Source organism: Engraulis encrasicolus, chromosome 9 (assembly GCF_034702125.1).
Source record: "Engraulis encrasicolus isolate BLACKSEA-1 chromosome 9, IST_EnEncr_1.0, whole genome shotgun sequence".
In the NCBI taxonomy this organism is placed as follows: domain Eukaryota; kingdom Metazoa; phylum Chordata; class Actinopteri; order Clupeiformes; family Engraulidae; genus Engraulis; species Engraulis encrasicolus.
Window position 1 is genome coordinate 19,463,281 of NC_085865.1, and position 7,500 is coordinate 19,470,780.

Consider the following 7,500-nt stretch of genomic DNA (forward strand, 5'->3'; position numbering starts at 1 on the left):
ACACACACACACACACACACACCCCTTATAAGTATAAAAATAGGTTGTTTAAGAATATTGTTATACTTCAACTTTTTCAGTTTCTGTCCTCAGTTTCTGACCCATAGCATATCCCATTACCCTGTCTGACTGAACTCGCCAAACACATTCCCATTAGCTCCTATTATATTGCAACCATATGCTGTCGTTAACACTGCACTGCACACAAGGCCCTACTCCACTGAGCCCAGTATTGAAAGTGTGTTTGTGTTTACAAATATAATTTCTCTCTGTGAGTGCACCACACTGTGTGTGCATATGTGTGTGTTATTGTACATTACGGGGCAATGTACTGCTCTTCAGCTCCTGCCGTGCAAATGATACTACTTTTTCGAGGTACAAATTATACTAAATAAATTAGGAAAAACTCCACGCAGATGTTTTCATCCGAGAAAAAAAAATACCCATAGTGGAGGACTATTGAAATCATGTATCTGTGGGAGGGTAGGGGGTTGCTAGCGTAGCTCTAGACCTCAATTTCTTGTCGGGATACGGAGCGCATTCCCAACTGCCTCCTTGTGTGTAATTACTTGGGAGGGTAATTATTCTCCGAGCAACAGGGAGCAACAGGGAGCCCCACGCGCGCAATACGTTCCCTCTCATCCGCAGACAAACTTACGAGGGAGGCATAGGGAGCGGGGGAAGGGGAAGGGGAGGGGGTCTGTTTCTCTAATTAGTGAAGCACTCCTCTTGGCACCCGTGCGAAGTGGGAAGTTGTGTTGTGTCATGTAGCATCGTGTAGCGTAGAGTAGCATAGCGTCTGTTCCCACTTTAGCTGAAGGACACACCTGGCGCGCGTAATGCACAAGACGGAATGGCCAGAGACGCTACGTTACTGTAGACAACAGACAAGGAAAAAGGCAAATGAGATCGATTTAAGATCGTTATCAATCACGTTCCTATTAAGGACGACTCGATTGGCTGCCTCGATGGCTCCAAACTCACTGCGGCCAACAATATCACGTCAACAGCCAAACTTTTCAGGTCCTACCCCTCAAAATATGCCCTCGAACACAAATGAAAGCACATTAAATCTTGTGTCATGTAGCGTTGAGTAGCGTAGCACCTGTTCACACTTTGCTGAAGGGCACACCTGGTGCACATGCCCAAGACGGAGACGAGACATGCAGACAGACACGCAAAAAAAAGCCAGATGAGCTCGTTTTAAGATCGTTATCAATCACGTTTGCGTTAAGAACGACAAAGGCCTGCCTGATTGGCTCTCTGACAGCTCCGAGCTCACAGTGGCCAACGCAACATCTCGTCAACAGCCATCCATCATCGCCATCGGTGAGCGCTGAGTTAGAAGTCGCGGCACGTCATGGAATGCACTTACAAGGAGGCTTCCATTCCGCTTAGTCATCTCAGCTCTCACTTGACAGTGTCCTTGAAACTAAAACTCTTTGGCCCCATGATGTTCACGATGCCCCCCCTCCTTTGTGAGATCTCCCCGATTGGCACACACACACACACACACACACACACACACACACGCACACACACACACACACACACACACACACACACACACACACACACACACACACACACACACACACACACACACACACACACACACACACACAAACACACACACACACACACACAAACACACACACACACACACACTAGACTCAAGACATATGACGGTGTCACTCCAGACAGTCCTGCAGACACACATGCCGTCTCCGAGACAAGTTTGCTAGAAAGGGTTTATTCATAACCACTCACAGCACTCAGAAATAATAGAAACGATATGAGTCATGCCAAGCTCCAAATATCCGTCAAATATCCCTTTCGGTGCCGACGGATTATATGTTGTGTGCCGGCAAAAGGACTTTTGTTGGCTGAAGTGCCACATCAGCTGGTTACCTCTGGTTGGCAGTTGCGTGTGAAAAGGGCTCCGTCCAGGCTCTTTCGGTTGTCAAAAGGCCTCTTTAGATGGTCAGTGGGGCTTTAACCTTCAGAAGTAGTTATAAGTGAAAGGGCTTTTTTTAAAGGAGATAGGTATTTGTATCCACAAGTCTTGTGGTTGGTGTTTTTATATAGATTTCTTTAGAGTCAGTGTGAAACTCATGTGGGAAAGCGAAAAGGAATAAAAAGAGGATAAACCTCTTAACCAAGGTACTCCTTTTATGTTTGCATGGTCGTGCTGGTTTCTTAAGAAAATGGCCGCACACAAACTGTTAATTATTTTTAAAGAGAAGGGGCTGTGCATGTGTCCATGTTTGAATGCCTGTAGGTGTGTCTATGTGTGTGTGTGTGTGTGTGAGCGTGCGTGCGTGCGTGTGTGTGTGTGTGTGTGTGTGTGTGTGTGTGTGTGTGTGTGTGTGTGTGTGTGTGTGTGTGTGTGTGTGTGTGTGTGTGTGTGTGTGTGTGTGTGTGTGTGTGTGTGTGTGTGTGAGAGAGAGAGAGAGAGAGAGAGAGGGAGAAAGAGAGAAAAAGTTTGTGTCCATGTGCATGTGCGCATGAGCGTGTGTGTGTGTGTGTATATGTACGTGTGCGTGTGCATGCGTGCGTGCGTGCGTGCCAGTGTGTGTGTTATGTTCCGTGATGCAGATAGTGTTTGACATTCCGAAGTAAATCTGTGCCAGAGAGGAGACAGGTCAGGGCCAGAGACGACTTCCTTTCATGCTCATTTGCAAAAAAAACATTTCAGAGCATTTGCAAACTTTTATCAGGTGTACGTTCCCCATGGGTCTGACACCAGCCTGCAATGGAATTAGGACCCGGTATGACTGTTAAAACACACACACACACACACACACACACACACACACACACACACACACACACACACACACACACACACACACACAGAAAAAAACATATGCACACACACACACTCACACACTCACACACACACACACACACACACACACACACACACACACACACACACACACACACACACACACACACACACACACACACACACACACACACACACACAAACTTAAATCACACTTCATCAGCTCCCCAGTCTGGTGCTTCTCCAAGAGATCGGCGTAGTCGGCGTGGTGCTGGGCAAGGGTTTTTCTGTGGGCGCAAGGCAAACGTTCAGTCTCATTATGAAGAACATGCAGACAGACCCAGGAGGCTGAAAGTGCTGTCTTAAGCCCTCCCTGGCCTTAGCTGTCTGCAACCTCTGTAGACAAGGGTACTACTGTACGTGGTAAGCTTCATAATGATAACAAAAAAGCGCATAACAACACGTATCTTTGCACTGTAGCAGGCTGATGATGATTTGAAGGGGCAGAATGAGAAGGCATCAGCAGACTGCTTTGTAATGCTCTTAAAAAAGGAGATTTTAATGGAAGTGTTTTTGTGTGAATGTTCTTCATCAGAGAACCTTGTGGCACAGTTCAAACTGTTGTGACAGTGTACTCAGTTTTGGGGATCCATATACTGTACTATCAGATACTGTATATCAGCTTTTTGTTTTGTTCAATGCCTGTAAAGACTCTAAGGTGTATTTTTCTGTACTGTGTAGGCCTATAGTAGAATACAAGTGTGAAAAAGCCTGATTATTATGACTTTCAAATCTCTTCAAGACTTGGTCTGACCAAGAGCATAACAACTAACATTCTCAAACGGCATGGTTAACCCACCTCCCTTGGTTTGCTACTGGTCGAGGGCATACAAGGCTGAGCCATAGTTTAAACCAAACATTTTCTTAGTCCCAATAGAACATCTCTGCTTAAGCCACATCACTGCCTTGAACACGCCTCTACTCAGGACCGTTGGAGATGCTCAAAGTTAATTGGTTCCCGACAAAGTGGGTGGAGTTCCCCAGCCCGGCGGAGCTCAGAATGTACCTGAACAAGCTCTTTGCCTGAGTAGTAACAGAGCCGAAGGTGTTGCGTCATTACGAGGGCAGAGCCTGGGTAACTGAAATGCATCTTGAAAACAAAAATAGTTACAGGCAAAATGTTGTAGCAGTACAGTACACATGTTTTTGGAGCATTATATCAGTTTGCGCATATCTTTGTTTTCCAGCCTTCATTTCATTTTTAAGCAGCGCCTGTCAAAATTCTCACATGTGCTGCTTTATACTGTAGATCAGCGGTTCCCAAACTTTCCCCCCTGCGCACCCCCTTTTACATTTCAATGTGGTTCGCGCACCCCCTAAGCAAATGTTGCACAGCCGCACAAAATCCTCATTTCCAATAGACCTGACGTTTTTTTTGCCATCATTAATAGAACTTGTTGCATAACAAGTTTAGCAGTTATAAATGACACTTCAGCTGGATCCCTCCAGCATACAATTCACCAAAAAAACAATTGCAAACTACGTAATGTTCCTTAATTTTTGTATAAAAACACACATCTCAGCCATTGCTCTATTCAACTCGTGCACCCCCTTGTAGCAAGTCGCGCACCCCCAGGGGTGCACGCACCCCAGTTTGGGAAACCCTGCTGTAGATAATACAGTAGGAAGAGCAAGTAGAACTGCAAAAACTTATCATGACTTGTTCACTTGGCCATCTAAAATGGCCTCAATCATGCTCATGCATCATGAAGATGTATTTTCATGTGAGCTTTTGCTGTTAATAAAGGTTATTCTATTTAAGCTTTGACTTCTCAGAGAGATTCCGCCAATATCAAACCTCATTTCTTCAGTTTGAGAATATAAATGAAGCATCGTGACCATGAGCTGTTGAAAATGCTGGTTGTACTTCTAACAGTTGTCTTATCTTTGTCTTCCAGAAATGAAAGATCTTTTTGACTTTTGAAATATTTCACAATCAACCCCTTAGGAGACACAGATCACGATGAGATTGTTTCTATGATCTCAAGTTGAACTGCACTGGAGACCATTCAGGACTTTAATTTTAGAATCATCCTTAAGGGGGAAAATATGAAAAATCTGTTTAATATCAGAGATCATAAGTTTATTTGTTTCTGATGAAGCCAAGACAATTTAGAGAAGTCACGATTTCCTCGGAGCAGAGTAGACCCACATCAGAGGACCATTTCTGATGACTGTATGTGGGCTGATGTGATGGCATCACATCAATTGAGTTCAGAAATCTAAGGGGCAAAATAAGGGGCAACAACACTTTCTCCCAGACAAAACTGGATAAAATTGAACTGCAATAAGGTGAGATTACTTTGTCTTCTCTATTGAGTAAATTCAGGAGTGTTTTGTGCTGGCAGGTGAAAAATGCCCTTCAGGGCTCAACTTTAAAACACATTAGTGTCATGTGAAAAAGCTCTGGTTTGGGGTTTAGCGCCGGCAGCCCGAGTTCGTCATCTTCCAGGCTAATGAATCGTTTTGTTGTCGCTGGCACCCCTGTAAGAGATGAGGCGATCTGTCAGTTGGTGGCAGAAATTGACTGATCTGTCATTTTCAGATAGAGAAATTACAGGCAAGATGACTCAAGCCCCAGAGGTGTTCAATTACACTCTCCCCACGATTGTTGCCTCTTTTAAAACCAATTTTGGAAGAGAGCAACGTTTTTTTCCCTCTCTTGCTTTCACTCACTCTCTCTCTCTCTCTCTCTCTCTCTCTCTCTCTCTCTCTCTCTCTCTCTCTCTCTCTCTATCTCCCCCTCTCCCTGAAGCTGTCTTTCCTTCCTCCTCTGGCTTCCCACCTCTATCTTCCTTTTCTCTATAAAACAGGATGAAGAAACACTGTGTGTGCACAAGATTTCTTTTTTTAACATTCCTTTTTTACTTTTACTTTCTACACATATAAAATAGACCAAGTGAAACTCCGGCATGTGAGGAACGCTCTGCTACCCCTCTTGCTTCACTGTTAGACTGTTAGTTCCGGAACTCCCCCTTCTGTCTTTAGAAAACTTCTAGAAGGATCTGTCTTCTACCTCAAGAGGGAATGTTCTGAGTCTCTGCGTCTCACACAGAGTGTCTCCACACATAGCCCACTGCATATAAAATAAACACAGCAAGCCTGCTTACTGAGGGAACAATTAGGCTGTGGGGTGGCTGTAATTTTTACCGGTGCTCATTACCGCCAGCGATGGTCGGCTCCCAGGCCATCACATCTGATGGTGCTGTGTGGAGCTGCCTAAGGCTGGGTAAGCTCAGTGGGTGGGTGGGATTTTGGGAGGGAAGGGTGTTTGGGGGGGAAAGAAGCTGATGGTTCATTTACTGTTAATTAGAGCGGGGGTCGAGGTTAGTCCACTCGGGGGGTGGCACGGTTGATGGTGGGGGTGGCGGTGGAGCTGTCTGTAACATGCAGCACAGCCCCCTTACCTTCCTCCCGACCCTAAACACACATCTGTGTTGTAGTCCCCCTCCCCTGCACCCCCAAACAGCTGTACCCCAGATCTGAGCCGGATCTGGCCCACGTGCCGTGCGGAGGCTGTGTCAGCACCAGCTAACCATCAGGCTAATTTGTTCAGCGCTCCGCTGGCCTCCCAGCCAAGGTCACATATCCCTCTAATTACCTAGTGCATGTTGAAGGTGATTGGTGTTCCACAGTTGTGTTGCCTTACATGGGCATACTACAGCTCGCCAGATGGTTGTATTTTTGGAATAGCTCCATTGCACTACAAGTACAGGACCAAAGTGCAAATACAGATGATTATGATGCATGACTCGTTCATTAGTATGTTTCAATATTTGTATCAATCAGTCAATGATTTTTCTTCACATTGGAAACCATGAAACTGTTTTCTATCTCTCAAAAATGAGATCCAAACTCCTTCCATTTTACTTAGCATTGTACTTCATCCAATTTTTTGTAAAAGTTTTGCATTCAATTCATTGGAAAAATTGGGCCTCCTTGTCTTGCGTGTTCAGTGTTACAATCATCCAGCCTAAAGGTCCCTGCCATTTCATTGTCCTTGCTTGCGTGTTGTTTAATACATCCGTGGAATGTGAAAGTAAGTAGTTGTCCTTCCTCCCATCCATAAGTTAACATGCGGTCCTCCCAGCTTGTGTGTTGTCCAATACATGCGTGGCGCGTGAGAGGGAGTGGCTGTCCTTTATTCTGTCCCCTGTGTCAGCAGTGGGCAGCGACTGGTTGTGCTGTTCAGTCACCTTGGTCCACATGCTCAGTGACATGCAAAATTTCACAAGTTAGCATGCAGTCCTTGTTTGTTCCCAAATACATGTGTGGAATATGTCCGTCTTTCCTTCCCTTGTGTGTTTACAGTGGACAGCAGCTGTTGGTGTTGGTCACCTTGTTCCAAATGCTCAATAACTTGCGATATTTCGCAAGTTAGCAGGTCGCATCATGGCTTGTATGTCCTTGAATTCATGCGTGGAATGTGAAAGGAAGCATTACCCTTCCTTCCAATTAGTGTTGCACCGATACCGATACCAGCATCGGCCGGGGCCCTGATACTGCACTAAAATGGTGGTATCGGTATTGGCCGATACCAACAAATAGGGCACCGATAACATTTACAGATGCTCATATGACTCTTAAACGCAGCCTTGATCTTAGTTATTTTATATCATAGGTATTTAAAAAGTATAAAAAGTTCTACT

General features: G+C 45.1%; 1 protein-coding gene across 1 annotated transcript in view; it reads left to right on the forward strand.

The window, feature by feature from the left end:
- Positions 1 to 7,500, forward strand: part of sema5a (sema domain, seven thrombospondin repeats (type 1 and type 1-like), transmembrane domain (TM) and short cytoplasmic domain, (semaphorin) 5A) — a 259,814-nt gene that overhangs the window by 240,858 nt on the left and 11,456 nt on the right. The gene's annotated exons all lie outside the window — the stretch shown is intronic.